The sequence below is a fragment of the Humulus lupulus genome, chromosome 6 (genome assembly GCF_963169125.1).
Source record: "Humulus lupulus chromosome 6, drHumLupu1.1, whole genome shotgun sequence".
NCBI classification, from domain to species: Eukaryota; Viridiplantae; Streptophyta; class Magnoliopsida; order Rosales; family Cannabaceae; genus Humulus; species Humulus lupulus.
In genome coordinates, this window is record NC_084798.1 from 140,696,511 (window position 1) to 140,720,907 (window position 24,397).

Genomic DNA, 24,397 nt, shown 5'->3' on the forward strand with positions numbered 1-24,397 from the left:
TATAAATGAATATTGCGGACCAAACATTTCGGGTGCGATCATAACAGCACTAATGCACCGGATCCCATCAGAACTCCGCAGTTAAGCGTGCTTGGGCGAGAGTAGTACTAGGATGGGTGACCTCCTGGGAAGTCCTCGTGTAGCACCCCTGAAAACAACATTTTATTTTTTTTTGTTCTTCAAAAACCCACTTACGGCTCAAAAGTTTGTAATTTCTGTTTTAAATCTTTAAAGAGACATTTATTCCGTTTCCCTTGAGGGGTTAACACCGTGGTCACTAACAAGCAGCGAATAAGACGTTCCTAGTTGACCCGAGGGAGAAAAGGGAGGACACACGCGTTCGCTATAAATGAATGTTGCGGAACAAACATTCCGGGTGCGATCTTACCAGCACTAATGCATCGGATCCCATCAGAACTCCGCAGTTAAGCGTGCTTGGGCGAGAGTAGTACTGGGATGGGTGACATCTTGGGAAGTCCTCGTGTTGCACCCTTGAAAACATCATTTTTTTTTTGTTCTTCAAAAATCCACTTACGGGTCAAAAGTTTGTATTTTCTGCTTCAAATCATTAAAGAGTCATTTATTCCGTTTCCCTTGAGGGGTTAACACCGTGGTCACTAACAAGCAGCGAATAAGAAGTTCCTAGTTGATCCGAGGGAGAAAAGGGAGGACACACGCGTTAGCTATAAATGAATATTGCGGACCAAACATTCCGGGTGCGATCATACCAGCACTAATGCACCGAATCCCATCAGAACTCCGCAGATAAGCGTGCCTGGGCGAGAGTAGTATTAGGATGGGTGACCTCCTGGGAAGTCCTCGTGTAGCACCCCTGAAAAGAACATTTTTTTTTTTTTTTTGTTCTTCAAAAACCCACTTACGGCTCAAAAGTTTGTAATTTCTGTTTGAAATCTTTAAAGAGACATTTATTCCGTTTCCCTTGAGGGGTTAACACCGTGGTCACTAACAAGCAGCGAAGAAGAAGTTCCGAGTTGAGCCGAGGGTGAAAAGGGAGGACACACGCGTTCACTATAAATGAATAATGGGGACCAAACATTCCGGGTGCGATCATACCAGCACTAATGCACCGGATCCCATCAGAACTCCGCAGTTAAGCGTGCTTGGACGAGAGTAGTACTGGGATGGGTGACCTCCTGGTAAGTCCTCGTGTTGCACACTTGAAAACATCATATTTTTATTTTTTTGTTCTTCAAAAATCCACTTATGGCTCAAAAGATTGTATTTTCTGTTTTTACTCTTGAAAGAGACATTTATTCTGTTTCCCTTGAGGGGTTAACACCGTGGTCACTAACAAGCAGCGAATAAGAAGTTCCTAGTTGATCCGAGGGAGAAAAGGGAGGACACACGCGTTCGCTATAAATGAATATTGCGGACCAAACATTCCGGGTGCGATCATACCAGCACTAATGCACCGGATCCCATCAGAACTCCGCAGTTAAGTGTGCTTGGGCGAGAGTAGTACTAGGATGGGTGACCTCTTGGGAAGTCCTCGTGTTGCACCCCTGAAAACATCATTTTTTTTTGTTCTTCAAAAATCCACTTACGGCTCAAAAGTTTGTATTTTCTGTTTTTACTCTTTAAAGAGTCATTTATTCCGTTTCCCTTGACGGGCTAACACCGTGGTCACTAACAAGCAACGAATAAGACGTTCCTAGTTGATCCGAGGGAGAATAGGGAGGACACACGCGTTCCCTATAAATGAATGTTGCGGAACAAACATTCCGGGTGCGATCATACCAGCACTAATGCACCGGATCCCATCAGAACTCCGCAGTTAAGCGTGCTTGGGCGAGAGTAGAACTAGGATGGGTGACCTCATGGGAAGTCCTCGTGTTGCACCCCTGGAAAAATCTGGAAAAATTATAATTTTTTTTTCTTCAAATATCCACTTACGGCTCAAAAGTTTGTATTATCTGTTTAAAATCTTTAAAGAGTCATTTATTCTGTTTCCTTTGAGAGGTTAAGACCGTGGTCACTAACAAGCAGCGAATAAGACGTTCCTAGTTGACCCGAGGGAGAAAAGGGAGGACACACGCGTTCGATATAAATGAATACTGCGGAACAAACATTCCGGGTGCGATCATACCAGCACTAATGCATCGGATCCCATCAGAATTCCGCAGTTAAGCGTGCTTGGGCGAGAGTAGTACTGGGATGGGTGACCTCCTGGGAAGTCCTCGTGTTGCCCCCCTGAAAACAGCATTTTTTTGTTTTTTTGTTCCTCAAAAAATCCACTTACGGGTCAAAAGTTTGTATTTTCTGCTTCAAATCTTTAAAGAGTCATTTATTCCGTTTCCCTTGAGGGGTTAACACCGTGGTCACTAACAAGCAGCGAATAAGAAGTTCCTAGTTGATCCGAGGGAGAAAAGGGAGGACACACGCGTTCGCTATAAATGAATGTTGCGGAACAAACATTCCGGGTGCGATCATACCAGCACTAATGCATCGGATCCCATCAGAACTCCGCAGTTAAGCGTGCATGGGCGAGAGTAGTACTGGGATGGGTGACCTCCTGGGAAGTCCTCGTGTTGCACCCCTGAAAACATCATTTTTTTTTTTTTTTGTTCTTCAAAAAATCCACTTACGGGTCAAAAGTTTGTATTTTCTGCTTCAAATCTTTAAAGAGTCAATTATTCGGTTTCCCTTGAGGGGTTAACACCGTGGTCACTAACAAGCAGCGAATAAGAAGTTCCTAGTAGATCCGACGGAGAAAAGGGAGGACACATGCGTCCGCTATAAATGAATATTGCGGACCAAACATTCCGGGCGCGATCATACCAGCACTAAAGCACCGGTTCCCATCAGAACTCCGCAGTTAAGCGTGCTTTGGCGAGAGTAGTACTAGGATGGGTGACCTCCTGGGAAGTCCTCGTGTTGCACCCCTGAAAACATCATTTTTTTGTTTTTTTGTTCTTCAAAAATCCACTTACGGATCAAAAGTATGTATTTTCTGTTTTAAATCTTTAAAGAGTCGTTTGTTCCGTTTCCCTTGAGGGGTTAAAACCGTGGTCACTAACAAGCAGCGAATATGAAGTTCCTAGTTGATTCGAGGGAGAAAAGGGAGGACACACGTGATCGCTATAAATGAATATTGCGGACCAATCATTCCTGGTGCGATCATACCAGCACTAATCCACGAGATCCCATCAGAACTCCGCAGTTATGCGTGCTTGGGCGAGAGTAGTACTTGGATGGGTGACCTCCTGGGAAGTCCTCGTGTTGCACCCTTGAAAACATCATTTTTTGATCTTCAAAAACCCACTTACGGCTCAAAAATTTGTATTTTCTGTTTTTACTCTTCAAAGAGACATTTATTCTTTTTCCCTTGAGGGGTTAACACCGTGGTCACTAACAAGCAGCGAATAAGAAGTTCCTAGTTGATCCGAGGGAGAAAAGGGAGGACACACGCGTTCACTATAAATGAATATTGCGGACCAAACATTCCGGGTGCGATCATACCAGCACTAATGCACCGGATCCCATCAGAACTCCGCAGTTAAGCGTGCTTGGGCGAGAGTAGTACTAGGATGGGTGACCTCTTGGGAAGTCCTCGTGTTGCACCCTTGAAAACATCATTTTTTTTTTCTTCAAAAATCCACTTACGGCTCAAAAGTTTGTATTTTCTGTTTAAAATCTTTAAAGAGTCATTTATTCTGTTTCCTTTGAGAGGATAAGACCGTGGTCACTAACAAGCAGCGAATAAGACGTTCCTAGTTGACCCGAGGGAGAAAAGGGAGAACACACGCGTTCGCTATAAATGAATGTTGCGGAACAAACATTCCGGGTGCGATCATACCAGCACTAATGCATCGGATCCCATCAGAACTCCGCAGTTAAGCGTGCATGGGCGAGAGTAGTACTGGGATGGGTGACCTCCTGGGAAGTCCTCGTGTTGCACCCCTGAAAACATAATTTTTTTTTTTTTTGTTCTTCAAAAAATCCACTTACGGGTCAAAAGTTTGTATTTTCTGCTTCAAATCTTTAAAGAGTCATTTATTCCGTTTCCCTTGAGGGGTTAACACCGTGGTCACTAACAAGCAGCGAATAAGAAGTTCCTAGTAGATCCGACGGAGAAAAGGGAGGACACACGCGTCCGCTATAAAAGAATATTGCGGACCAAACATTCCGGGTGCGATCATACCAGCACTAAAGCACCGGTTCCCATCAGAACTCCGCAGTTAAGCGTGCTTTGGCGAGAGTAGTACTAGGATGGGTGACCTCCTGGGAAGTCCTCGTGTTGCACCCCTGAAAACATCATTTTTTTGTTTTTTTGTTCTTCAAAAATCCACTTACGGATCAAAAGTTTGTATTTTCTGTTTTAAATCTTTAAAGAGTCGTTTGTTCCGTTTCCCTTGAGGGGTTAAAACCGTGGTCACTAACAAGCAGCGAATATGAAGTTCCTAGTTGATTCGAGGGAGAAAAGGGAGGACACACGTGATCGCTATAAATGAATATTGCGGACCAATCAATCCGGGTGCGATCATACCAGCACTAATCCACCAGATCCCATCAGAACTCCGCAGTTATGCGTGCTTGGGCGAGAGTAGTACTTGGATGGGTGACCTCCTGGGAAGTCCTCGTGTTGCACCCTTGAAAACATCATTTTTTGATCTTCAAAAACCCACTTTCGGCTCAAAAATTTGTATTTTCTGTTTTTACTCTTCAAAGAGACATTTATACTTTTTCCCTTGAGGGGTTAACACCGTGGTCACTAACAAGCAGCGAATAAGAAGTTCCTAGTTGATCCGAGGGAGAAAAGGGAGGACACACGCGTTCACTATAAATGAATATTGCGGACCAAACATTCCGGGTGCGATCATACCAGCCCTAATGCACCGGATCCCATCAGAACACCGCAGTTAAGCAAGCTTGGGCGAGAGTAGTACTAGGATGGGTGACCTCCTGGGAAGTCCTCGTGTTGCACCACTGAAAACATCATTTTTTTTTGTTCTTCAAAAATCAACTTACGGCTCAAAAGTTTGTATTTTCTGTTTAAATTCTTTAAAGAGTCATTTATTATGTTTCCTTTGAGAGGTTAAGAACGTGGTCACTAACAAGCAGCGAATAAGAAGTTCCTAGTTGATCCGACGGAGAAAAGGGAGGACACACGCGTCCGCTATAAATGAATATTGCGGACCAAACATTCCGGGGGGATCTTACCTGCACTAATGCACCGGATCCCATCAGAACTCCGCAGTTAAGCGTGCATGGGAGAGCGTAGTACTGGGATGGGTGACCTCCTGGGAAGTCCTCGTGTTCCACCCTTGAAAACATCATTTTTTTTTTTTGTTCTTCAAAAATCCACTTACGGCTCAAAAGTATGTATTTTCTGTTTCAAATCTTTAAAGAGTCATTTATTCCGTTTCCCTTGAGGGGTTAACACCGTGGTCACTAACAAGCAGCGAATAAGAAGTTCCTAGTTGATCCGAGGGAGAAAAGGGAGGACACACGTGTTCGCTATAAATGAATATTGCGGACCAAACATTCAAGGTGCGATCATACTAGAACTAATGCACCGGATCCCATCAGAACTCCGTAGTTAAGCGTCCTTGGGCGAGATTATTACTAGGATGGGTGACCTCGTGGGAAGTCCTCGTGTTACACCCCTGAAAACATCATTTTTTTTTTTTTTTGTTCATCAAAAATCCACTTACGGCTCAAAAGTTTGTATTTTCTGTTTCAAATCTTTAAAGAGTCATTTATTTCGTTTCCCTTGAGGGGTTAACACCGTGGTCACTAACAAGCAGCGAATAAGAAGTTCCTAGTAGATCCGAGGGAGAAAAGGGAGAACACACGTGTTCTCTATAAATGAATATTGCGGACCAAACATTCAGGGTGCGATCATACTAGAACTAATGCACCGGATCCCATCAGAACTCCGTAGTTAAGCGTGCTTGGGCGAGATTATTACTAGGATGGGTGACCTCCTGGGAAGTCCTCATGTTGCACCCCTGAAAACATCATTTTTTTTTTTTTTTGTTCTTCAAAAATCCACTGACGGCACAAAAGTTCGTATTTTCTGTTTTTACTCTTTAAAGAGTCATTTATTCTGTTTCCCTTGAGGGGTTAACACCGTGGTCACTAACAAGCAGCAAATAAGAAGTTCCTAGTTGATCCGAGGGAGAAAAGGGAGGACACACGCGTTCGCTATAAATGAATGTTGCGGAACAAACATTCCGGGTGCGATCATACCAGCACTAATGCATCGGATCCCATCAGAACTCCGCAGTTAAGCGTGCTTGGGCGAGAGTAGTACTGGGATGGGTGACCTCCAGGGAAGTCCTCGTGTTGCACCCCTGAAAACATCATTTTTTTTTTTTGTTCTTCATAAAATCCACTTACGGGTCAAAAGTTTGTATTTTCTGCTTCAAATCTTTAAAGAGTCATTTATTCCGTTTCCCTTGAGGGGTTAACACCGTGGTCACTAACAAGCAGCGAATAAGAAGTTCCTAGTAGATCTGACGGAGAAAAGGGTGGACACACGCGTCCGCTATAAATGAATATTGCGGACCAAACATTCCGGGTGCGATCATACCAGCACTAAAGCACCGGTTCCCATCAGAACTCCGCAGTTAAGCGTGCTTTGGCAAGAGTAGTACTAGGATGGGTGACCTCCTGGGAAGTCCTCGTGTTGCACCCCGGAAAACATCATTTTTTTGTTTTTTTGTTCTTCAAAAATCCACTTACGGATCAAAAGTTTGTATTTTCTGTTTTAAATCTTTAAAGAGTCGTTTGTTCCGTTTCCCTTGAGGGGTTAAAACCGTGGTCACTAAGAAGCAGCGAATATGAAGTTCCTAGTTGATTCGAGGGAGAAAAGGGAGGACACACGTGTTCGCTATAAATGAATATTGCGGACCAATCATTCCGGGTGCGATCATACCAGCACTAATCCACGAGATCCCATCAGAACTCCGCAGTTATGCGTGCTTGGGGGAGAGTAGTACTTGGATGGGTGACCTCCTGGGAAGTCCTCGTGTTGCACCCTTGAAAACATCATTTTTTGATCTTCAAAAACCCACTTACGGCTCAAAAGTTTGTATTTTCTGTTTTTATTCTTCAAAGAGACATTTATGCTGTTTCCCTTGAGGGGTTAACACCGTGGTCACTAACAAGGAGCGAATAAGAAGTTCCTAGTTGATCCGAGGGAGAAATGGGAGGACACACGTGTTCACTATAAATGAATATTGCGGACCAAACATTCCGGGTGCGATCATACCAGCACTAATGCACCGGATCCCATCAGAACTCCGCAGTTAAGCAAGCTTGGGCGAGAGTAGTACTAGGATGGGTGACCTCCTGGGAATTCCTTGTGTTGCACCACTGAAAACATCATTTTTTTTTGTTCTTCAAAAATCAACTTACGGCTCAAAAGTTTGTATTTTCTGTTAAAATTCTTTAAAGAGTCATTTATTCTGTTTCCTTTGAGAGGTTAAGAACGTGGTCACTAACAAGCAGCGAATAAGAAGTTCCTAGTTGATCCGACGGAGAAAAGGGAGGACACACGCGTCCGCTATAAATGAATATAGCGGACCAAACATTCCGAGTGGGATCTTACCTGCACTAATGCACCGGATCCCATCAGAACTCCGCAGTTAAGCGTGCTTGGGAGAGCGTAGTACTGGGATGGGTGACCTCCTGGGAAGTCCTCGTGTTCCACCCCAGAAAACATCATTTTTTTTTTTGTTCTTCAAAAATCCACTTACGGCTCAAAAGTATGTATTTTCTGTTTCAAATCTTTAAAGAGTCATTTATTTCGTTTCCCTTGAGGGGTTAACACCGTGGTCACTAACAAGCAGCGAATAAGAAGTTCCTAGTTGATCCGAGGGAGAAAAGGGAGGACACACGTGTTCGCTATAAATGAATATTGCGGACCAAACATTCAGGGTGCGATCATACTAGAACTAATGCACCGGATCCCATCAGAACTCCGTAGTTAAGCGTGCTTGGGCGAGATTATTACTAGGATGGGTGACCTCGTGGGAAGTCCTCGTGTTACACCCCTGAAAACATCATTTTTTTTTTTTTTTGTTCATCAAAAATCCACTTACGGCTCAAAAGTTTGTATTTTCTGTTTCAAATCTTTAAAGAGTCATTTATTTCGTTTCCCTTGAGGGGTTAACACCGTGGTCACTAACAAGCAGCGAATATGAAGTTCCTAGTAGATCCGAGGGAGAAAAGGGAGAACACACGTGTTCACTATAAATGAATATTGCGGACCAAACATTCAGGGTGCGATCATACTAGAACTAATGCACCGGATCCCATCAGAACTCCGTAGTTAAGCGTGCTTGGGCGAGATTATTACTAGGATGGGTGACCTCCTGGGAAGTCCTCGTGTTGCACCCCTGAAAACATCATTTTTTATTTTTTTTTGTTCTTCAAAAATCCACTGACGGCTCAAAAGTTTGTATTTTCTGTTTTTACTCTTTAAAGAGTCATTTATTCTGTTTCCCTTGAGGGGTTAACACCGTGGTCACTAACAAGCAGCGAATAAGAAGTGCCTAGTTGATCCGAGGGAGAAAAGGGAGGACACACGCGTTCGCTATAAATGAATATTGCGGACCAAACATTCCGGGTGCGATCATACCAGCACTAATGCACCGGATCCCATCAGAACTCCGCAGTTAAGCGTGCTTGGGCGAGAGTAGTACTAGGATGGGTGACCTCTTGGGAAGTCCTCATGTTGCACCCTTGAAAACATTATTTTTTTTTTCTTCAAAAATCCACTTACGGCTCAAAAGTTTGTATTTTCTGTTGAAAATCTTTAAAGAGTCATTTATTCTGTTTCCTTTGAGAGGATAAGACCGTGGTCACTAACAAGCAGCGAATAAGACGTTCCTAGTTGACCCGAGGGAGAAAAGGGAGGACACGCGTTCGCTATAAATGAATGTTGCGGAACAAACATTCCGGGTGCGATCATACCAGCACTAATGCATCGGATCCCATCAGAACTCCGCAGTTAAGCGTGCTTGGGCGAGAGTAGTACTGGGATGGGTGACCTCCAGGGAAGTCCTCGTGTTGCACCCCTGAAAACATCATTTTTTTTTTTTTTTGTTCTTCAAAAAATCCACTTACGGGTCAAAAGTTTGTATTTTCTGCTTCAAATCTTTAAAGAGTCATTTATTCCGTTTCCCTTGAGGGGTTAACACCGTGGTCACTAACAAGCAGCGAATAAGAAGTTCCTAGTAGATCTGACGGAGAAAAGGGTGGACACACGCGTCCGCTATAAATGAATATTGCGGACCAAACATTCCGGGTGCGATCATACCAGCACTAAAGCACCAGTTCCCATCAGAACTCCGCAGTTAAGCGTGCTTTGGCAAGAGAAGTACTAGGATGGGTGACCTCCTGGGAAGTCCTCGTGTTGCACCCCTGAAAACATCATTTTTTTGTTTTTTTGTTCTTCAAAAATCCACTTACGGATCAAAAGTTTGTATTTTCTGTTTTAAATCTTTAAAGAGTCGTTTCTTCCGTTTCCCTTGAGGGGTTAAAACCGTGGTCACTAAGAAGCAGCGAATATGAAGTTCCTAGTTGATTCGAGGGAGAAAAGGGAGGACACACGTGTTCGCTATAAATGAATATTGCGGACCAATCATTCCGGGTGCGATCATACCAGCACTAATCCACGAGATCCCATCAGAACTCCGCAGTTATGCGTGCTTGGGCGAGAGTAGTACTTGGATGGGTGACCTCCTGGGAAGTCCTCGTGTTGCACCCTTGAAAACATCATTTTTTGATCTTCAAAAACCCACTTACGGCTCAAAAGTTTGTATTGTCTGTTTTTACTCTTCAAAGAGACATTTATTCTGTTTCCCTTGAGGGGTTAACACCGTGGTCACTAACAAGCAGCGAATAAGAAGTTCCTAGTTGATCCGAGGGAGAAAAGGGAGGACACACGCGTTCACTATAAATGAATATTGCGGACCAAACATTCCGGGTGCGATCATACCAGCACTAATGCACCGGATCCCATCAGAACTCCGCAGTTAAGCAAGCTTGGGCGAGAGTAGTACTAGGATGGGTGACCTCCTGGGAAGCCCTCGTGTTGCACCACTGAAAACATCATTTTTTTTTGTTCTTCAAAAATCAACTTACGGCTCAAAAGTTTGTATTTTCTGTTTAAATTCTTTAAAGAGTCATTTATTCTGTTTCCTTTGAGAGGTTAAGACCGTGGTCACTAACAAGCAGCGAATAAGAAGTTCCTAGTTGATCCGACGGAGAAAAGGGAGGACACACGCGTCCGCTATAAATGAATATTGCGGACCAAACATTCCGGGTGGGATCTTACCTGCACTAATGCACCGGATCCCATCAGAACTCCGCAGTTAAGCGTGCTTGGGAGAGCGTAGTACTGGGATGGGTGACCTCCTGGGAAGTCCTCGTGTTCCACCCCTGAAAACATCATTTTTTTTTTTGTTCTTCAAAAATCCACTTACGGCTCAAAAGTATGTATTTTCTGTTTCAAATATTTAAAGAGTCATTTATTCCGTTTCCCTTGAGGGGTTAACACCGTGGTCACTAACAAGCAGCGAATAAGAAGTTCCTAGTTGATCCGAGGGAGAAAAGGGAGGACACACACGTTCGCTATAAATGAATATTGCGGACCAAACATTCCGGGTGCGATCATACCAGCACTAATGCACCGGATCCCATCAGAACTCCGCAGTTAAGCGTGCTTGGGCGAGAGTAGTACTAGGATGGGTGACCTCCTGGGAAGTCCTCATGTTGCACCCTTGAAAACATTATTTTTTTTTTCTTCAAAAATCCACTTACGGCTCAAAAGTTTGTATTTTCTGTTGAAAATCTTTAAAGAGTCATTTATTCTGTTTCCTTTGAGAGGATAAGACCGTGGTCACTAAAAAGCAGCGAATAAGACGTTCCTAGTTGACCCGAGGGAGAAAAGGGAGGACACGCGTTCGCTATAAATGAATGTTGCGGAACAAACATTCCGGGTGCGATCATACCAGCACTAATGCATCGGATCCCATCAGAACTCCGCAGTTAAGCGTGCTTGGGCGAGAGTAGTACTGGGATGGGTGACCTCCAGGGAAGTCCTCGTGTTGCACCCCTGAAAACATCATTTTTTTTTTTTTTTGTTCTTCAAAAAATCCACTTACGGGTCAAAAGTTTGTATTTTCTGCTTCAAATCTTTAAAGAGTCATTTATTCCGTTTCCCTTGAGGGGTTAACACCGTGGTCACTAACAAGCAGCGAATAAGAAGTTCCTAGTAGATCTGACGGAGAAAAGGGTGGACACACGCGTCCGCTATAAATGAATATTGCGGACCAAACATTCCGGGTGCGATCATACCAGCACTAAAGCACCAGTTCCCATCAGAACTCCGCAGTTAAGCGTGCTTTGGCAAGAGAAGTACTAGGATGGGTGACCTCCTGGGAAGTCCTCGTGTTGCACCCCTGAAAACATCATTTTTTTGTTTTTTTGTTCTTCAAAAATCCACTTACGGATCAAAAGTTTGTATTTTCTGTTTTAAATCTTTAAAGAGTCGTTTCTTCCGTTTCCCTTGAGGGGTTAAAACCGTGGTCACTAAGAAGCAGCGAATATGAAGTTCCTAGTTGATTCGAGGGAGAAAAGGGAGGACACACGTGTTCGCTATAAATGAATATTGCGGACCAATCATTCCGGGTGCGATCATACCAGCACTAATCCACGAGATCCCATCAGAACTCCGCAGTTATGCGTGCTTGGGCGAGAGTAGTACTTGGATGGGTGACCTCCTGGGAAGTCCTCGTGTTGCACCCTTGAAAACATCATTTTTTGATCTTCAAAAACCCACTTACGGCTCAAAAGTTTGTATTGTCTGTTTTTACTCTTCAAAGAGACATTTATTCTGTTTCCCTTGAGGGGTTAACACCGTGGTCACTAACAAGCAGCGAATAAGAAGTTCCTAGTTGATCCGAGGGAGAAAAGGGAGGACACACGCGTTCACTATAAATGAATATTGCGGACCAAACATTCCGGGTGCGATCATACCAGCACTAATGCACCGGATCCCATCAGAACTCCGCAGTTAAGCAAGCTTGGGCGAGAGTAGTACTAGGATGGGTGACCTCCTGGGAAGCCCTCGTGTTGCACCACTGAAAACATCATTTTTTTTTGTTCTTCAAAAATCAACTTACGGCTCAAAAGTTTGTATTTTCTGTTTAAATTCTTTAAAGAGTCATTTATTCTGTTTCCTTTGAGAGGTTAAGACCGTGGTCACTAACAAGCAGCGAATAAGAAGTTCCTAGTTGATCCGACGGAGAAAAGGGAGGACACACGCGTCCGCTATAAATGAATATTGCGGACCAAACATTCCGGGTGGGATCTTACCTGCACTAATGCACCGGATCCCATCAGAACTCCGCAGTTAAGCGTGCTTGGGAGAGCGTAGTACTGGGATGGGTGACCTCCTGGGAAGTCCTCGTGTTCCACCCCTGAAAACATCATTTTTTTTTTTGTTCTTCAAAAATCCACTTACGGCTCAAAAGTATGTATTTTCTGTTTCAAATATTTAAAGAGTCATTTATTCCGTTTCCCTTGAGGGGTTAACACCGTGGTCACTAACAAGCAGCGAATAAGAAGTTCCTAGTTGATCCGAGGGAGAAAAGGGAGGACACACACGTTCGCTATAAATGAATATTGCGGACCAAACATTCCGGGTGCGATCATACCAGCACTAATGCACCGGATCCCATCAGAACTCCGCAGTTAAGCGTGCTTGGGCGAGAGTAGTACTAGGATGGGTGACCTCCTGGGAAGTCCTCGTGTTGCACCCTTGAAAACATCATTTTTTTTTTGTTCTTCAAAAATCCACTTACGGCTCAAAAGTTTGTATTTTCTGTTTAAAATCTTTAAAGAGTCATTTATTCTGTTTCCTTTGAGAGGTTAAGACCGTGGTCACTAACAAGCAGCGAATAAGACGTTCCTAGTTGACCCGAGGGAGAAAAGGTTGGACACACGCGTTCGCTATAAATGAATGTTGCGGAACAAACATTCCGGGTGCGATCATACCAGCACTAATGCACCGGATCCCATCAGAACTCCGCAGTTAAGCGTGCTTGGACGAGAGTAGTACTAGGATGGGTGACCTCCTGGTAAGTCCTCGTGTTGCACACCTGAAAAAATCATATTTTTATTTTTTTGTTCTTCAAAAATCCACTTATGGCTCAAAAGTTTGTATTTTCAATTTTAAATCTTTAAATAGTCATTTATTCCGTTTCCCTTGAGGGGTTAACACCGTGGTCACTAACAAGCAGCGAATAAGAAGTTCCTAGTTGATCCGAGGGAGAAAAGGGAGGACACACGCGTCCGCTATAAATGAATATTGCGGACCAAACATTCAGGGTGCGATCATACCAGCGCTAAAGCACCGGTTCCCTTCAGAACTCCGCAGTTAAGCGTGCTTTAGCGAGAGTAGTACTAGGATGGGTGACCTCCTGGGAAGTCCTCGTGTTGCACCCCGGAAAACATCATTTTTTTGTTTTTTTGTTCTTCAAAAATCCACTTACGGATCAAAAGTTTGTATTTTCTGTTTTAAATCTTTAAAGAGTCGTTTGTTCCGTTTCCCTTGAGGGGTTAAAACCGTGGTCACTAAGAAGCAGCGAATATGAAGTTCCTAGTTGATTCGAGGGAGAAAAGGGAGGACACACGTGTTCGCTATAAATGAATATTGCGGACCAATCATTCCGGGTGCGATCATACCAGCACTAATCCACGAGATCCCATCAGAACTCCGCAGTTATGCGTGCTTGGGCGAGAGTAGTACTTGGATGGGTGACCTCCTGGGAAGTCCTCGTGTGTCACCCTTGAAAACATCATTTTTTGATCTTCAAAAACCCACTTACGGCTCAAAAGTTTGTATTTTCTGTTTTTACTCTTCAAAGAGACATTTATGCTGTTTCCCTTGAGGGGTTAACACCGTGGTCACTAACAAGGAGCGAATAAGAAGTTCCTAGTTGATCCGAGGGAGAAAAGGGAGGACACACGTGTTCACTATAAATGAATATTGCGGACCAAACATTCCGGGTGCGATCATACCAGCACTAATGCACCGGATCCCATCAGAACTCCGCAGTTAAGCAAGCTTGGGCGAGAGTAGTACTAGGATGGGTGACCTCCTGGGAATTCCTTGTGTTGCACCACTGAAAACATCATTTTTTTTTGTTCTTCAAAAATCAACTTACGGCTCAAAAGTTTGTATTTTCTGTTAAAATTCTTTAAAGAGTCATTTATTCTGTTTCCTTTGAGAGGTTAAGAACGTGGTCACTAACAAGCAGCGAATAAGAAGTTCCTAGTTGATCCGACGGAGAAAAGGGAGGACACACGCGTTCGTTATAAATGAATATTGCGGACCAAATATTCCGGGTGCGATCATACCAGCACTAATCCAACAGATCCCATCAGAACTCCGCAGTAAAGCGTGCTTGGGCGAGAGTAGTACTAGGATGGGTGACCTCCTTCGAAGTCCTCGTGTTGCACCCCTGAAAACATCAATTTTTTTTTTTTTTGGTCTTCAAAAACCCAATTACGGCTCAAAAGTTTGTAATTTCTGTTTCACATCTTTAAAGAGTCATTTATTCCGTTTCCCTTGAGGGTTAACACCGTGGTCACTAACAAGCAGCGAATAAGATGTTCCTAGTTGATTCGAGGGAGAAAAGGGAGCACACACGTGTTCGCTATAAATGAATATTGCGGACCAAACATTCAGGGTGCGATCTTTCTAGAACTAATGCACCGGATCCCATCAGAACTCCGTAGTTAAGCGTGCTTGGGCGAGAGTATTACTAGGATGGGTGACCTCCTGGGAAGTCCTCGTGTTGCACCCCTGAAAACATCATTTTTTTTTTTGTTCTTCAAAAATCCACTTGCGGCTCAAAAGTTTGTATTTTCTTTTTTAAATCTTTAAAGAGTCATTTATTTCGTTTCCCTTGAGGGGTTAACACCGTAGTCACTAACAAGCAGCGAATAAGAAGTTCCTAGTTGATCCGACGGAGAAAAAGGAGGACACACGCGTTAGCAATTAATGAATATTGCGGACCAAACATTCCGGGTGCGATCATACCAGCACTAATGCACCGGATCCCATAAGAACTCCGCAGTTAAGCGTGCTTTGGCGAGAGTAGTACTAGTATGGGTGACCTCCTGGGAAGTCCTCGGGTTGCACCCCTGAAAACATCATTTTTTTGTTTTTTTGTTCTTCAAAAATCCACTTACGTATCAAAAGTTTGTATTTTCTGTTTTAAATCTTTAAAGAGTCATTGATATCGTTTCCCTTGAGGGGTTAACACCGTGGTCACTAACAAGCAGCGAATAAGAAGTTCCTAGTTGATTCGAGGGAGAAAAGGGAGGACACACGTGTTCGCTATAAATGAATATTGCGGACCAATCATTCCGGGTGCGATCATACCAGCACTAATCCACGAGATCCCATCAGAACTCCGCAGTTATGCGTGCTTGGGCGAGAGTAGTACTAGGATGGGTGACCTCCTGGGAAATCCTCGTGTTGCACCCTTGAAAACATCATTTTTTGATCTTCAAAAACCCACTTACGGCTCAAAAGTTTGTATTTTCTGTTTTTACTCTTCAAAGAGACATTTATTCTGTTTCCCTTGAGGGGTTAACACCGTGGTCACTAACAAGCAGCGAATAAGAAGTTCCTAGTTGATCCGAGGGAGAAAAGGGAGGACACACGCGTTCACTATAAATGAATATTGCGGACCAAACATTCCGGGTGCGATCATACCAGCACTAATGCACCGGATCCCATCAGAACTCCACAGTTAAGCAAGCTTGGGCGAGAGTAGTACTGGGATGGGTGACCTCCTGGGAAGTCCTCGTGTTGCACCACTGAAAACCTCATTTTTTTTCGTTCTTCAAAAACCCACTTACGGCTCAAAAGTTTGTATTTTTTGTTTTAAATCTTTAAAGAGTCATTTATTTCGTTTCCCTTGAGGGGTTAACATCGTGGTCACTAACAAGCAGCGAATAAGAAGTTCCTAGTAGATCCGACGGAGAAAAGGGAGGACACACGCGTTAGCAATTAATGAATATTGCGGACCAAACATTCCGGGTGCGATCATACCAGCACTAATGCACCGGATCCCATCAGAACTCCGCAGTTAAGCGTGCTTGGGAGAGAGTAGTACTAGTATGGGTGACCGCTTGGGAAATGCTCGTGTTGCACCCCTGAAAACATCATTTTTTTTTTCTTCAAAAATCCACTTACGGGTCAAAAGTTCGTATTTTCTGTTTTAAATCTTGAAAGAGTCATTTATTTCGTTTCCCTTGAGGGGTTAACACCGTGGCCACTAACAAGCAGCGAATAAGAAGTTCCTAGTTGATCCGAGAGAGAAAAGGGAGGACACACGCGTTCTCTATAAATGAATATTGCGGACCAAACATTCTGTGTGCGATCATACCGGCACTAATGCACTGGATCCCATCAGAACTCCGCAGTTAAGCGTGCTTGGGCGAGAGTAGTACGAGGAGGGGTGACCTCCTGGGAAGTCCTCGTGTTGCACCCTTGAAAAAATCATATTTTTTTTGTTCTTCAAAAATCCACTTACGGCTCAAAAGTTTGTATGTTCTGTTTTAAATCTTTAAAGAGTCATTGATATCGTTTCCCTTGAGGGGTTAACACCGTGGTCACTAACAAGCAGCGAATAAGAAGTTCCTAGTTGATCCGAGGGAGAAAAGGGAGGACACACGTGTTCGCTATAAATGAATATTGCGGACCAAACATTCCGGGTGGGATCATACCAGCACCAATGCACCGGATCCCATCAGAACTCCGTAGTAAAGCGTGCTTGGGCGAGAGTAGTACTAGGAGGGGTGACCTCCTGGGAAGTCCTCGTGTTGCACACCTGGAAAAATCATTATTTTTTTTTCTTCAAAAATCCACTTACGGCTCAAAAGTTTGTATTTTCTGTTTTAAATCTTTAAAGAGTCATTTATTTCGTTTCCCTTGAGGGGTTAACACCGTGGTCACTCACAAGCAGCGAATAAGAAAAACCTAGTTGATCCGAGGGAGAAAAAGGAGGAAACACACGTTCGCTATAAATGAATATTGCGGACCAAACAATCCGGGTGCGATCGTACCATCACTAATGCAACGGATCCCAAAAGAACTCCGCAGTTAAGCGTGCTAGGGCGAGAGTAGTACTAGGAGGGGTGACCTCCTGGGAAGTCCACGTGTTGCACCCCTGAAAAAATAATTTTTTTTTGTTCTTCAAAAATCCACTTGCGGCTCAAAAGTTTGTATTTTCTGTTTTAAATCTTTAAAGAGTCATTTATTTCGTGTCCCTTGAGGGGTTAACACCGTGGTCACTAACAAGCAGCGAATAAGAAGTTCCTAGTTGATCCGAGGGAGAAAAGGGAGGACACACGCGTTAGCAATTAATGAATATTGCGGACCAAACATTCCGGGTGCGATCATACCAGCACTAATGCACCGGATCCCATCAGAACTCCGCGGTTAAGCGTGCTTGGGCGAGAGTAGTACTTGTATGGGTGACCGCTTGGGAAGTCCTCGTGTTGCACCCCTGAAAAAATCATTTTCTTTTTGATCTTCAAAAATCCACTTACGGCTCAAAAGTTTGTATTTTCTGTATTAAATCTTTAAAGAGTCATTTATTTCGTTTCCCTTCAGGGGTTAACCCCGTGGTAACTCACAAGCAGCGAATAAGAAGTTCCTAGTTGATCCGAGGGAGAAAAGGGAGGACACACGCGTTCGCTATAAATGAATATTGCGAACCAAACATTACGGGTGCGATCATAACAGAACTAATGCATCGGATCCCATCAGAACTCCGCAGTTAAGCGTGCATGGTTGAGAGTAGTACTAGGAGGGGTGACCTCCTGGGAAGTCCTCGTGTTGCTCCCCTGAAAAAATCATTTTTTTTTTGTTCCTCAAAAACCCACTTACGGCTCGAAAGTTTGTATTTTCTGTTTTAAATCTTTAAAGAGTCATTTATTTCGTTTCCCTTGAGGGGTTAACACCGTGGTCACAAACAAGCAGCGAATAAGAAGTTCCGAGTTGATCCGAGGGAGAAAAGGGAGGACACACGCGCTCGCTATAAAGGAATATTGTGGACCAAACATTCCGGGTGCGATCATACCAGCACTAATGCACCGGATCCCATCAGAACTCCGCAGATAAGCGTGCCTGGTGGAGAGTAGTACTAGGAGGGGTGACCTCCTGGGAAGTCCTCGTGTTGCTTCCCTGAAAAAATCATTTTTTTTTGTTCTTCAAAAACCCACTTACGGCTCAAAAGTTTGTATTTTCTGTTTTAAATCTTTAAAGAGTCATTTATTTCGTTTCCCTTGAGGGGTTAACATCGTGGTCACTAACAAGCAGCGAATAAGAAGTTCCTAGTAGATCCGACGGAGAAAAGGGAGGACACACGCATTAGCAATTAATGAATATTGCGGACCAAACATTCCGGGTGCGATCATACCAGCACTAATGCACCGGATCCCATCAGAACTCCGCAGTTAAGCGTGCTTGGGAGAGAGTAGTACTAGTATGGGTGACCGCTTGGGAAGTCCTCGTGTTGCACCCCTGAAAACATCATTTTTTTTTTCTTCAAAAATCCACTTACAGGTCAAAAGTTCGTATTTTCTGTTTCAAATCTAGAAAGAGTCATTTATTTCGTTTCCCTTGAGGGGTTAACACCGTGGCCACTAACAAGCAGCGAATAAGAAGTTCCTAGTTGATCCGAGAGAGAAAAGGGAGGACACACGCGTTCTCTATAAATGAATATTGCGGACCAAACATTCTGTGTGCGATCATACCGGCACTAATGCACTGGATCCCATCAGAACTCCGCAGTTAAGCGTGCTTGGGCGAGAGTAGTACTAGGAGGGGTGACCTCCTGGGAAGTCCTCGTGTTGCACCCTTGAAAAAATCATATTTTTTTTGTTCTTCAAAAATCCACTTACGGCTCAAAAGTTTGTATGTTCTGTTTTAAATCTTTAAAGAGTCATTGATATCATTTCCCTTGAGGGGTTAACACCGTGGTCACTAACAAGCAGCGAATAAGAAGTTCCTAGTTGATCCGAGGGAGAAAAGGGAGGACACACGTGTTCGCTATAAATGAATATTGCGGACCAAACATTCCGGGTGGGATCATACCAGTACCAATGCACCGGATCTCATCAGAACTCCGCAGTTAAGCGTGCTTGGGCGAGAGTAGTACTAGGAGGGCTGACCTCCTAGGAAGTCCTCGTGTTGCACACCTGGAAAAATTAATTTTTTTTTTCTTCAAAAATCCACTTACGGCTCAAAAGTTTGTATTTTCTGTTTTAAATCTTTAAAGAGTCATTTATTTCGTTTCCCTTGAGGGGTTAACACCGTGGTCACTCACAAGCAGCGAATAAGAAAAACCTAGTTGATCCGAGGGAGAAAAAGGAGGAAACACACGTTCGCTATAAATGAATATTGCGGACAAAACATTCCGGGTGCGATCGTACCATCACTAATGCAACGGATCCCAAAAGAACTCCGCAGTTAAGCGTGCTAGGGCGAGAGTAGTTCTAGGAGGGGTGACCTCCTGGGAAGTCCACGTGTTGCACCCCTGAAAAAATAATTTTTTTTTGTTCTTCAAAAATCCACTTGCGGCTCAAAAGTTTGTATTTTCTGTTTTAAATCTTTAAAGAGTCATTTATTTCGTTTCCCTTGAGGGGTTAACACCGTGGTCACTAACAAGCAGCGAATAAGAAGTTCCTAGTTGATCCGAGGGAGAAAAGGGAGGACACACGCGTTAGCAATTAATGAATATTGCGGACCAAACATTCCGGGTTTGATCATACCAGCACTAATGCACCGGATCCCATCAGAACTCCGCGGTTAAGCCTGCTTGGGCGAGAGTAGTACTTGTATGGGTGACCGCTTGGGAAGTCCTCGTGTTGCACCCCTGAAAAAATCATTTTCTTTTTGTTCTTCAAAAATCCACTTACGGCTCAAAAGTTTGTATTTTCTGTATTAAATCTTTAAAGAGTCATTTATTTCGTTTCCCTTGAGGGGTTAACCCCGTGGTAACTCACAAGCAGCGAATAAGAAGTTCCTAGTTGATCCGAGGGAGAAAAGGGAGGACACACGCGTTCGCTATAAATGAATATTGCGAACCAAACATTACGGGTGCGATCATACCAGAACTAATGCACCGGATCCCATCAGAACTCCGCAGTTAAGCGTGCATGGTTGAGAGTAGTACTAGGAGGGGTGACCTCCTGGGAAGTCCTCGTGTTGCTCCCCTGAAAAAATCATTTTTTTTTTGTTCCTCAAAAACCCACTTACGGCTCGAAAGTTTGTATTTTCTGTTTTAAATCTTTAAAGAGTCATTTATTTCGTTTCCCTTGAGGGGTTAACACCGTGGTCACAAACAAGCAGCGAATAAGAAGTTCCGAGTTGATCCGAGGGAGAAAAGGGAGGACACACGCGCTCGCTATAAATGAATATTGCGGACCAAACATTCTGTGTGCGATCATACCTGCACTAATGCACCGGATCCCATCAGAACTCCGCAGTTAAGCGTGCTTGGGCGAGAGTAGTACTAGGAGGTGTGACCTCCGGGGAAGTCCTCGTGTTGCACCCTTGAAAAAATCATATTTTTTTTGTTCTTCAAAAATCCACTTACGGCTCAAAAGTTTGTATGTTCTGTTTTAAATCTTTAAAGAGTCATTGATATCGTTTCCCTTGAGGGGTTAACACCGTGGTCACTAACAAGCAGCGAATAAGAAGTTCCTAGTTGATCCGAGGGAGAAAAGGGAGGACACACGTGTTCGCTATAAATGGATATTGCGGACCAAACATTCCGGGTGGGATCATACCAGCACTAATGCACCGGATCCCATAAGAACTCCGCCGTTAAGCGTGCTAGGGCGAGAGTAGTACTAGGAGGGGTGACCTCCTGGGAAGTCCTCGTGTTGCTCCCCTGAAAAAATAATTTTTTTTTGTTCTTCAAAAATCCACTTGCGGCTCAAAAGTTTGTATTTTCTGTTTTAAATCTTTAAAGAGTCATTTATTTCGTTTCCCTTGAGGGGTTAACACCGTGGTCACTAACAAGCAGCGAATAAGAAGTTCCTAGTTGATCCGAGGGAGAAAAGGGAGGACACACGCGTTAGCAATTAATGAATATTGCGGACCAAACATTCCGGGTGCGATCATACCAGCACTAATGCACCGGATCCCATCAGAACTCCGCAGTTAAGCGTGCTTGGGCGAGAGTAGTACTAGTATGGGTGACCGCTTGGGAAGTCCTCGTGTTGCACCCCTGAAAACATCATTTTTTTTTTCTTCAAAAATCCACTTACGGCTAAAAAGTTTGTATTTTCTGTTTTAAATCTTTAAAGAGTCATTTATTTCGTTTCCCTTGAGGGGTTAACACCGTGATCACTCACAAGCAGCGAATAAGAAAAACCTAGTTGATCCGAGGGAGAAAAAGGAGGAAACACACGTTCGCTATAAATGAATATTGCGGACCAAACATTCCGGGTGCGATCGTACCATCACTAATGCAACGGATCCCAAAAGAACTCCGCAGTTAAGCGTGCTAGGGCGAGAGTAGTACTAGGAGGGGTGACCTCCTGGGAAGTCCACGTGTTGCACCCCTGAAAAAATAATTTTTTTTTGTTCTTCAAAAATCCACTTGCGGCTCAAAAGTTTGTATTTTCTGTTTTAAATCTTTAAAGAGTCATTTATTTCGTTTCCCTTGAGGGGTTAACACCGTGGTCACTAACAAGCAGCGAATAAGAAGTTCCTAGTTGATCCGAGGGAGAAAAGGGAGGACACACGCGTTAGCAATTAATGAATATTGCGGACCAAACATTCTGGGTGCGATCATACCAGCACTAATGCACCGGATCCCATCAGATATCCGCGGTTAAGCGTGCTTGGGCGAGAGTAGTACTTGTATGGGTGACCGCTTGGGAAGTCCTCGTGTTGCACCCCTGAAAAAATCATTTTCTTTTTGTTCTTCAAAAATCCACTTACGGCTCAAAAGTTTGTATTTTCTGTATTCAATCTTTAAAGAGTCATTTATTTCGTTTCCCTTGAGGGGTTAACCCCGTGGTAACTCACAAGCAGCGAATAAGAAGTTCCTAGTTGATCCGAGGGAGAAAAGGGAGGACACACGCGTTCGCTATAAATGAATATTGCGAACCAAACATTACGGGTGCGATCATACCAGAACGAATGCACCTGATCCCATCAGAACTCCGCAGTTAAGCGTGCATGGTTGAGAGTAGTACTAGGAGGGGTGACCTCCTGGGAAGTCCTCGTGTTGCTCCCCTGAAAAAATCATTTTTTTTTTGTTCCTCAAAAACCCACTTACGGCTCGAAAGTTTGTATTTTCTGTTTTAAATCTTTAAAGAGTCATTTATTTCGTTTCCCTTGAGGGGTTAACACCGTGGTCACAAACAAGCAGCGAATAAGAAGTTCCGAGTTGATCCGAGGGAGAAAAGGGAGGACACACGCGCTCGCTATAAATGAATATTGCGGACCAAACATTCTGTGTGCGATCATACCTGCACTAATGCTCCGGATCCCATCAGAACTCCGCAGTTAAGCGTGCTTGGGCGAGAGTAGTACTAGGAGGTGTGACCTCCGGGGAAGTCCTCGTGTTGCACCCTTGAAAAAATCATATTTTTTTTGTTCTTCAAAAATCCACTTACGGCTCAAAAGTTTGTATGTTCTGTTTTAAATCTTTAAAGAGTCATTGATATCGTTTCCCTTGAGGGGTTAACACCGTGGTCACTAACAAGCAGCGAATAAGAAGTTCCTAGTTGATCCGAGGGAGAAAAGGGAGGACACACGTGTTCGCTATAAATGGATATTGCGGACCAAACATTCCGGGTGGGATCATACCAGCACTAATGCACCGGATCCCATAAGAACTCCGCAGTTAAGCGTGCTAGGGCGAGAGTAGTACTAGGAGGGGTGACCTCCTGGGAAGTCCTCGTGTTGCTCCCCTGAAAAAATAATTTTTTTTTGTTCTTCAAAAATCCACTTGCGGCTCAAAAGTTTGTATTTTCTGTTTTAAATCTTTAAAGAGTCATTTATTTCGTTTCCCTTGAGGGGTTAACACCGTGGTCACTAACAAGCAGCGAATAAGAAGTTCCTAGTTGATCCGAGGGAGAAAAGGGAGGACACACGCGTTAGCAATTAATGAATATTGCGGACCAAACATTCCGGGTGCGATCATACCAGCACTAATGCACCGGATCCCATCAGAACTCCGCAGTTAAGCGTGCTTGGGTGAGAGTAGTACTAGTATGGGTGACCGCTTGGGAAGTCCTCGTGTTGCACCCCTGAAAACATCATTTTTTTTTTCTTCAAAAATCCACTTACGTCTAAAAAGTTTGTATTTTCTGTTTTAAATCTTGAAAGAGTCATTTATTTCGTTTCCCTTGAGGGGTTAACACCGTGGCCACTAACAATCAGCGAATAAGAAGTTCCTAGTTGATCCGAGAGAGAAAAGGGAGGACACACGCGCTCCCTATAAGTGATTATTGCGGACCAAACATTCCGGGTGCGATCATACCAGAACTAATGCACCGGATCCCATCAGAAATCCGCAGATAAGGGTACTTGGGCGAGAGTTGTACTAGGAGGGGTGACCTCCTAGGAAGTCCTCGTGTTGCACCGTTGAAAAAATCATATTTTTTTTGTTCTTCAAAAATCCACTTACGGCTCAAAAGTTTGTATGTTCTGTTTTAAATCTTTAAAGAGTCATTGATATCGTTTCCCTTGAGGGGTTAACACCGTGGTCACTTACAAGCAGCGAATAAGAAGTTCCTAGTTGATCCGAGGGAGAAAAGGGAGGACACACGTGTTCGCTATTAATGAATATTGCGGACCAAACATTCCGGGTGGGATCATACCAGCACTAATGCACCGGATCCCATCAGAACTCCGCAATTAAGCGTGCTTGGGCGAGAGTAGTACTAGGAGGGGTGACCTCTTGGGATGTCCTCGTGTTGCACCCCTGAAAAAATCATTTTTTTTTTGTTCTTCGAAAATCCACTTACGGCTCAAAAGTTTGTATTTTCTGTTTTAAATCTTTAAAGAGTCATTTATTTCGTTTCCCTTGAGGGGTTAACCCCGTGGTCACTCACAAGCAGCGAATAAGAAGTTCCTAGTTGATCCGAGGGAGAAAAGGGAGGACACACGCGTTCGCTATAATTGAATATTGCGAACCAAACATTACGGGTGCGATCATACCAGAACTAATGCACCGGATCCCATCAGAACTCCGCAGTTAAGAGTGCCTGGTTGAGAGTAGTACTAGGAGGGGTGACCTCCTGGGAAGTCCTCGTGTTGCTCCCCTGAAAATATCATTTTTTTTTTGTTCTTCAAAAACCCACTTACGACTCAAAA

General features: G+C 43.8%; 71 non-coding genes and 1 pseudogene across 71 annotated transcripts; all 72 read left to right on the plus strand.

The window, feature by feature from the left end:
* Positions 1-30: 30 nt before the first annotated feature.
* Positions 31-149, plus strand: LOC133787980 (5S ribosomal RNA). The gene has a single exon (XR_009872965.1). It is a non-coding gene; the product is annotated as a 5S ribosomal RNA (ribosomal RNA).
* A 225-nt stretch (positions 150-374) lies between these two features.
* LOC133786504 (5S ribosomal RNA) lies at positions 375-493 on the plus strand. The gene has a single exon (XR_009871661.1). It is a non-coding gene; the product is annotated as a 5S ribosomal RNA (ribosomal RNA).
* A 221-nt stretch (positions 494-714) lies between these two features.
* Positions 715-833, plus strand: LOC133786661 (5S ribosomal RNA). The gene has a single exon (XR_009871808.1). It is a non-coding gene; the product is annotated as a 5S ribosomal RNA (ribosomal RNA).
* A 227-nt stretch (positions 834-1,060) lies between these two features.
* Positions 1,061-1,179, plus strand: LOC133788124 (5S ribosomal RNA). Its single transcript, XR_009873100.1, has one exon. It is a non-coding gene; the product is annotated as a 5S ribosomal RNA (ribosomal RNA).
* A 226-nt stretch (positions 1,180-1,405) lies between these two features.
* On the plus strand, positions 1,406-1,524 carry LOC133787904 (5S ribosomal RNA). The gene has a single exon (XR_009872892.1). It is a non-coding gene; the product is annotated as a 5S ribosomal RNA (ribosomal RNA).
* Positions 1,525-1,744: 220 nt separating this feature from the next.
* LOC133787875 (5S ribosomal RNA) lies at positions 1,745-1,863 on the plus strand. Its single transcript, XR_009872864.1, has one exon. It is a non-coding gene; the product is annotated as a 5S ribosomal RNA (ribosomal RNA).
* A 230-nt stretch (positions 1,864-2,093) lies between these two features.
* On the plus strand, positions 2,094-2,212 carry LOC133788043 (5S ribosomal RNA). The gene has a single exon (XR_009873024.1). It is a non-coding gene; the product is annotated as a 5S ribosomal RNA (ribosomal RNA).
* A 227-nt stretch (positions 2,213-2,439) lies between these two features.
* LOC133786988 (5S ribosomal RNA) lies at positions 2,440-2,558 on the plus strand. Its single transcript, XR_009872125.1, has one exon. It is a non-coding gene; the product is annotated as a 5S ribosomal RNA (ribosomal RNA).
* Positions 2,559-2,785: 227 nt separating this feature from the next.
* On the plus strand, positions 2,786-2,904 carry LOC133786382 (5S ribosomal RNA). Its single transcript, XR_009871545.1, has one exon. It is a non-coding gene; the product is annotated as a 5S ribosomal RNA (ribosomal RNA).
* Positions 2,905-3,130: 226 nt separating this feature from the next.
* Positions 3,131-3,249, plus strand: LOC133786724 (5S ribosomal RNA). The gene has a single exon (XR_009871868.1). It is a non-coding gene; the product is annotated as a 5S ribosomal RNA (ribosomal RNA).
* A 217-nt stretch (positions 3,250-3,466) lies between these two features.
* Positions 3,467-3,585, plus strand: LOC133787643 (5S ribosomal RNA). The gene has a single exon (XR_009872650.1). It is a non-coding gene; the product is annotated as a 5S ribosomal RNA (ribosomal RNA).
* A 218-nt stretch (positions 3,586-3,803) lies between these two features.
* Positions 3,804-3,922, plus strand: LOC133787000 (5S ribosomal RNA). The gene has a single exon (XR_009872136.1). It is a non-coding gene; the product is annotated as a 5S ribosomal RNA (ribosomal RNA).
* A 226-nt stretch (positions 3,923-4,148) lies between these two features.
* On the plus strand, positions 4,149-4,267 carry LOC133787941 (5S ribosomal RNA). Its single transcript, XR_009872927.1, has one exon. It is a non-coding gene; the product is annotated as a 5S ribosomal RNA (ribosomal RNA).
* A 226-nt stretch (positions 4,268-4,493) lies between these two features.
* On the plus strand, positions 4,494-4,612 carry LOC133788120 (5S ribosomal RNA). The gene has a single exon (XR_009873096.1). It is a non-coding gene; the product is annotated as a 5S ribosomal RNA (ribosomal RNA).
* A 217-nt stretch (positions 4,613-4,829) lies between these two features.
* Positions 4,830-4,948, plus strand: LOC133786687 (5S ribosomal RNA). Its single transcript, XR_009871832.1, has one exon. It is a non-coding gene; the product is annotated as a 5S ribosomal RNA (ribosomal RNA).
* A 219-nt stretch (positions 4,949-5,167) lies between these two features.
* On the plus strand, positions 5,168-5,286 carry LOC133787028 (5S ribosomal RNA). Its single transcript, XR_009872163.1, has one exon. It is a non-coding gene; the product is annotated as a 5S ribosomal RNA (ribosomal RNA).
* A 223-nt stretch (positions 5,287-5,509) lies between these two features.
* LOC133786813 (5S ribosomal RNA) lies at positions 5,510-5,628 on the plus strand. The gene has a single exon (XR_009871955.1). It is a non-coding gene; the product is annotated as a 5S ribosomal RNA (ribosomal RNA).
* Positions 5,629-5,854: 226 nt separating this feature from the next.
* On the plus strand, positions 5,855-5,973 carry LOC133786704 (5S ribosomal RNA). The gene has a single exon (XR_009871848.1). It is a non-coding gene; the product is annotated as a 5S ribosomal RNA (ribosomal RNA).
* Positions 5,974-6,199: 226 nt separating this feature from the next.
* On the plus strand, positions 6,200-6,318 carry LOC133787130 (5S ribosomal RNA). The gene has a single exon (XR_009872222.1). It is a non-coding gene; the product is annotated as a 5S ribosomal RNA (ribosomal RNA).
* A 224-nt stretch (positions 6,319-6,542) lies between these two features.
* LOC133786374 (5S ribosomal RNA) lies at positions 6,543-6,661 on the plus strand. The gene has a single exon (XR_009871538.1). It is a non-coding gene; the product is annotated as a 5S ribosomal RNA (ribosomal RNA).
* A 226-nt stretch (positions 6,662-6,887) lies between these two features.
* LOC133786897 (5S ribosomal RNA) lies at positions 6,888-7,006 on the plus strand. The gene has a single exon (XR_009872038.1). It is a non-coding gene; the product is annotated as a 5S ribosomal RNA (ribosomal RNA).
* A 217-nt stretch (positions 7,007-7,223) lies between these two features.
* Positions 7,224-7,342, plus strand: LOC133786396 (5S ribosomal RNA). The gene has a single exon (XR_009871560.1). It is a non-coding gene; the product is annotated as a 5S ribosomal RNA (ribosomal RNA).
* A 220-nt stretch (positions 7,343-7,562) lies between these two features.
* Positions 7,563-7,681, plus strand: LOC133786751 (5S ribosomal RNA). Its single transcript, XR_009871897.1, has one exon. It is a non-coding gene; the product is annotated as a 5S ribosomal RNA (ribosomal RNA).
* Positions 7,682-7,903: 222 nt separating this feature from the next.
* LOC133786678 (5S ribosomal RNA) lies at positions 7,904-8,022 on the plus strand. The gene has a single exon (XR_009871824.1). It is a non-coding gene; the product is annotated as a 5S ribosomal RNA (ribosomal RNA).
* A 226-nt stretch (positions 8,023-8,248) lies between these two features.
* LOC133786325 (5S ribosomal RNA) lies at positions 8,249-8,367 on the plus strand. The gene has a single exon (XR_009871490.1). It is a non-coding gene; the product is annotated as a 5S ribosomal RNA (ribosomal RNA).
* A 227-nt stretch (positions 8,368-8,594) lies between these two features.
* Positions 8,595-8,713, plus strand: LOC133787198 (5S ribosomal RNA). Its single transcript, XR_009872233.1, has one exon. It is a non-coding gene; the product is annotated as a 5S ribosomal RNA (ribosomal RNA).
* A 216-nt stretch (positions 8,714-8,929) lies between these two features.
* Positions 8,930-9,048, plus strand: LOC133787142 (5S ribosomal RNA). Its single transcript, XR_009872223.1, has one exon. It is a non-coding gene; the product is annotated as a 5S ribosomal RNA (ribosomal RNA).
* Positions 9,049-9,275: 227 nt separating this feature from the next.
* On the plus strand, positions 9,276-9,394 carry LOC133786698 (5S ribosomal RNA). The gene has a single exon (XR_009871842.1). It is a non-coding gene; the product is annotated as a 5S ribosomal RNA (ribosomal RNA).
* A 226-nt stretch (positions 9,395-9,620) lies between these two features.
* Positions 9,621-9,739, plus strand: LOC133786552 (5S ribosomal RNA). Its single transcript, XR_009871706.1, has one exon. It is a non-coding gene; the product is annotated as a 5S ribosomal RNA (ribosomal RNA).
* A 217-nt stretch (positions 9,740-9,956) lies between these two features.
* On the plus strand, positions 9,957-10,075 carry LOC133788164 (5S ribosomal RNA). The gene has a single exon (XR_009873138.1). It is a non-coding gene; the product is annotated as a 5S ribosomal RNA (ribosomal RNA).
* A 220-nt stretch (positions 10,076-10,295) lies between these two features.
* On the plus strand, positions 10,296-10,414 carry LOC133786577 (5S ribosomal RNA). The gene has a single exon (XR_009871730.1). It is a non-coding gene; the product is annotated as a 5S ribosomal RNA (ribosomal RNA).
* Positions 10,415-10,636: 222 nt separating this feature from the next.
* On the plus strand, positions 10,637-10,755 carry LOC133787072 (5S ribosomal RNA). The gene has a single exon (XR_009872203.1). It is a non-coding gene; the product is annotated as a 5S ribosomal RNA (ribosomal RNA).
* A 216-nt stretch (positions 10,756-10,971) lies between these two features.
* LOC133787155 (5S ribosomal RNA) lies at positions 10,972-11,090 on the plus strand. The gene has a single exon (XR_009872225.1). It is a non-coding gene; the product is annotated as a 5S ribosomal RNA (ribosomal RNA).
* A 227-nt stretch (positions 11,091-11,317) lies between these two features.
* LOC133786699 (5S ribosomal RNA) lies at positions 11,318-11,436 on the plus strand. The gene has a single exon (XR_009871843.1). It is a non-coding gene; the product is annotated as a 5S ribosomal RNA (ribosomal RNA).
* A 226-nt stretch (positions 11,437-11,662) lies between these two features.
* LOC133786553 (5S ribosomal RNA) lies at positions 11,663-11,781 on the plus strand. The gene has a single exon (XR_009871707.1). It is a non-coding gene; the product is annotated as a 5S ribosomal RNA (ribosomal RNA).
* A 217-nt stretch (positions 11,782-11,998) lies between these two features.
* Positions 11,999-12,117, plus strand: LOC133788165 (5S ribosomal RNA). The gene has a single exon (XR_009873139.1). It is a non-coding gene; the product is annotated as a 5S ribosomal RNA (ribosomal RNA).
* Positions 12,118-12,337: 220 nt separating this feature from the next.
* LOC133786578 (5S ribosomal RNA) lies at positions 12,338-12,456 on the plus strand. Its single transcript, XR_009871731.1, has one exon. It is a non-coding gene; the product is annotated as a 5S ribosomal RNA (ribosomal RNA).
* Positions 12,457-12,678: 222 nt separating this feature from the next.
* On the plus strand, positions 12,679-12,797 carry LOC133786798 (5S ribosomal RNA). Its single transcript, XR_009871941.1, has one exon. It is a non-coding gene; the product is annotated as a 5S ribosomal RNA (ribosomal RNA).
* A 221-nt stretch (positions 12,798-13,018) lies between these two features.
* On the plus strand, positions 13,019-13,137 carry LOC133788054 (5S ribosomal RNA). The gene has a single exon (XR_009873034.1). It is a non-coding gene; the product is annotated as a 5S ribosomal RNA (ribosomal RNA).
* A 226-nt stretch (positions 13,138-13,363) lies between these two features.
* LOC133786786 (5S ribosomal RNA) lies at positions 13,364-13,482 on the plus strand. Its single transcript, XR_009871929.1, has one exon. It is a non-coding gene; the product is annotated as a 5S ribosomal RNA (ribosomal RNA).
* Positions 13,483-13,708: 226 nt separating this feature from the next.
* On the plus strand, positions 13,709-13,827 carry LOC133787012 (5S ribosomal RNA). The gene has a single exon (XR_009872148.1). It is a non-coding gene; the product is annotated as a 5S ribosomal RNA (ribosomal RNA).
* Positions 13,828-14,044: 217 nt separating this feature from the next.
* On the plus strand, positions 14,045-14,163 carry LOC133786398 (5S ribosomal RNA). The gene has a single exon (XR_009871561.1). It is a non-coding gene; the product is annotated as a 5S ribosomal RNA (ribosomal RNA).
* Positions 14,164-14,383: 220 nt separating this feature from the next.
* On the plus strand, positions 14,384-14,502 carry LOC133786694 (5S ribosomal RNA). The gene has a single exon (XR_009871839.1). It is a non-coding gene; the product is annotated as a 5S ribosomal RNA (ribosomal RNA).
* A 225-nt stretch (positions 14,503-14,727) lies between these two features.
* Positions 14,728-14,846, plus strand: LOC133786684 (5S ribosomal RNA). The gene has a single exon (XR_009871829.1). It is a non-coding gene; the product is annotated as a 5S ribosomal RNA (ribosomal RNA).
* A 222-nt stretch (positions 14,847-15,068) lies between these two features.
* LOC133786409 (5S ribosomal RNA) lies at positions 15,069-15,187 on the plus strand. Its single transcript, XR_009871572.1, has one exon. It is a non-coding gene; the product is annotated as a 5S ribosomal RNA (ribosomal RNA).
* Positions 15,188-15,413: 226 nt separating this feature from the next.
* LOC133786548 (5S ribosomal RNA) lies at positions 15,414-15,532 on the plus strand. Its single transcript, XR_009871703.1, has one exon. It is a non-coding gene; the product is annotated as a 5S ribosomal RNA (ribosomal RNA).
* Positions 15,533-15,749: 217 nt separating this feature from the next.
* LOC133786514 (5S ribosomal RNA) lies at positions 15,750-15,868 on the plus strand. The gene has a single exon (XR_009871670.1). It is a non-coding gene; the product is annotated as a 5S ribosomal RNA (ribosomal RNA).
* Positions 15,869-16,088: 220 nt separating this feature from the next.
* LOC133786363 (5S ribosomal RNA) lies at positions 16,089-16,207 on the plus strand. The gene has a single exon (XR_009871527.1). It is a non-coding gene; the product is annotated as a 5S ribosomal RNA (ribosomal RNA).
* A 218-nt stretch (positions 16,208-16,425) lies between these two features.
* On the plus strand, positions 16,426-16,544 carry LOC133786369 (5S ribosomal RNA). Its single transcript, XR_009871533.1, has one exon. It is a non-coding gene; the product is annotated as a 5S ribosomal RNA (ribosomal RNA).
* Positions 16,545-16,765: 221 nt separating this feature from the next.
* Positions 16,766-16,884, plus strand: LOC133786529 (5S ribosomal RNA). Its single transcript, XR_009871685.1, has one exon. It is a non-coding gene; the product is annotated as a 5S ribosomal RNA (ribosomal RNA).
* Positions 16,885-17,104: 220 nt separating this feature from the next.
* Positions 17,105-17,223, plus strand: LOC133786947 (5S ribosomal RNA). Its single transcript, XR_009872084.1, has one exon. It is a non-coding gene; the product is annotated as a 5S ribosomal RNA (ribosomal RNA).
* Positions 17,224-17,443: 220 nt separating this feature from the next.
* Positions 17,444-17,562, plus strand: LOC133787902 (5S ribosomal RNA). The gene has a single exon (XR_009872890.1). It is a non-coding gene; the product is annotated as a 5S ribosomal RNA (ribosomal RNA).
* A 221-nt stretch (positions 17,563-17,783) lies between these two features.
* On the plus strand, positions 17,784-17,902 carry LOC133787091 (5S ribosomal RNA; annotated as a pseudogene).
* A 221-nt stretch (positions 17,903-18,123) lies between these two features.
* Positions 18,124-18,242, plus strand: LOC133786936 (5S ribosomal RNA). The gene has a single exon (XR_009872074.1). It is a non-coding gene; the product is annotated as a 5S ribosomal RNA (ribosomal RNA).
* Positions 18,243-18,462: 220 nt separating this feature from the next.
* Positions 18,463-18,581, plus strand: LOC133788035 (5S ribosomal RNA). Its single transcript, XR_009873016.1, has one exon. It is a non-coding gene; the product is annotated as a 5S ribosomal RNA (ribosomal RNA).
* A 218-nt stretch (positions 18,582-18,799) lies between these two features.
* Positions 18,800-18,918, plus strand: LOC133787924 (5S ribosomal RNA). The gene has a single exon (XR_009872911.1). It is a non-coding gene; the product is annotated as a 5S ribosomal RNA (ribosomal RNA).
* A 221-nt stretch (positions 18,919-19,139) lies between these two features.
* Positions 19,140-19,258, plus strand: LOC133786925 (5S ribosomal RNA). Its single transcript, XR_009872064.1, has one exon. It is a non-coding gene; the product is annotated as a 5S ribosomal RNA (ribosomal RNA).
* A 219-nt stretch (positions 19,259-19,477) lies between these two features.
* LOC133787066 (5S ribosomal RNA) lies at positions 19,478-19,596 on the plus strand. Its single transcript, XR_009872198.1, has one exon. It is a non-coding gene; the product is annotated as a 5S ribosomal RNA (ribosomal RNA).
* A 220-nt stretch (positions 19,597-19,816) lies between these two features.
* Positions 19,817-19,935, plus strand: LOC133786875 (5S ribosomal RNA). The gene has a single exon (XR_009872016.1). It is a non-coding gene; the product is annotated as a 5S ribosomal RNA (ribosomal RNA).
* A 221-nt stretch (positions 19,936-20,156) lies between these two features.
* Positions 20,157-20,275, plus strand: LOC133786810 (5S ribosomal RNA). The gene has a single exon (XR_009871952.1). It is a non-coding gene; the product is annotated as a 5S ribosomal RNA (ribosomal RNA).
* Positions 20,276-20,496: 221 nt separating this feature from the next.
* Positions 20,497-20,615, plus strand: LOC133786629 (5S ribosomal RNA). The gene has a single exon (XR_009871778.1). It is a non-coding gene; the product is annotated as a 5S ribosomal RNA (ribosomal RNA).
* Positions 20,616-20,836: 221 nt separating this feature from the next.
* LOC133786584 (5S ribosomal RNA) lies at positions 20,837-20,955 on the plus strand. Its single transcript, XR_009871736.1, has one exon. It is a non-coding gene; the product is annotated as a 5S ribosomal RNA (ribosomal RNA).
* A 220-nt stretch (positions 20,956-21,175) lies between these two features.
* On the plus strand, positions 21,176-21,294 carry LOC133786486 (5S ribosomal RNA). Its single transcript, XR_009871644.1, has one exon. It is a non-coding gene; the product is annotated as a 5S ribosomal RNA (ribosomal RNA).
* Positions 21,295-21,512: 218 nt separating this feature from the next.
* Positions 21,513-21,631, plus strand: LOC133786948 (5S ribosomal RNA). Its single transcript, XR_009872085.1, has one exon. It is a non-coding gene; the product is annotated as a 5S ribosomal RNA (ribosomal RNA).
* A 220-nt stretch (positions 21,632-21,851) lies between these two features.
* Positions 21,852-21,970, plus strand: LOC133786458 (5S ribosomal RNA). The gene has a single exon (XR_009871618.1). It is a non-coding gene; the product is annotated as a 5S ribosomal RNA (ribosomal RNA).
* A 221-nt stretch (positions 21,971-22,191) lies between these two features.
* Positions 22,192-22,310, plus strand: LOC133786941 (5S ribosomal RNA). The gene has a single exon (XR_009872079.1). It is a non-coding gene; the product is annotated as a 5S ribosomal RNA (ribosomal RNA).
* A 221-nt stretch (positions 22,311-22,531) lies between these two features.
* On the plus strand, positions 22,532-22,650 carry LOC133786741 (5S ribosomal RNA). The gene has a single exon (XR_009871886.1). It is a non-coding gene; the product is annotated as a 5S ribosomal RNA (ribosomal RNA).
* A 221-nt stretch (positions 22,651-22,871) lies between these two features.
* Positions 22,872-22,990, plus strand: LOC133786353 (5S ribosomal RNA). The gene has a single exon (XR_009871517.1). It is a non-coding gene; the product is annotated as a 5S ribosomal RNA (ribosomal RNA).
* Positions 22,991-23,210: 220 nt separating this feature from the next.
* Positions 23,211-23,329, plus strand: LOC133787832 (5S ribosomal RNA). The gene has a single exon (XR_009872823.1). It is a non-coding gene; the product is annotated as a 5S ribosomal RNA (ribosomal RNA).
* Positions 23,330-23,547: 218 nt separating this feature from the next.
* LOC133787037 (5S ribosomal RNA) lies at positions 23,548-23,666 on the plus strand. Its single transcript, XR_009872171.1, has one exon. It is a non-coding gene; the product is annotated as a 5S ribosomal RNA (ribosomal RNA).
* Positions 23,667-23,887: 221 nt separating this feature from the next.
* Positions 23,888-24,006, plus strand: LOC133786740 (5S ribosomal RNA). Its single transcript, XR_009871885.1, has one exon. It is a non-coding gene; the product is annotated as a 5S ribosomal RNA (ribosomal RNA).
* A 221-nt stretch (positions 24,007-24,227) lies between these two features.
* On the plus strand, positions 24,228-24,346 carry LOC133786750 (5S ribosomal RNA). Its single transcript, XR_009871896.1, has one exon. It is a non-coding gene; the product is annotated as a 5S ribosomal RNA (ribosomal RNA).
* The last annotated feature ends 51 nt before the right edge of the window (positions 24,347-24,397 follow it).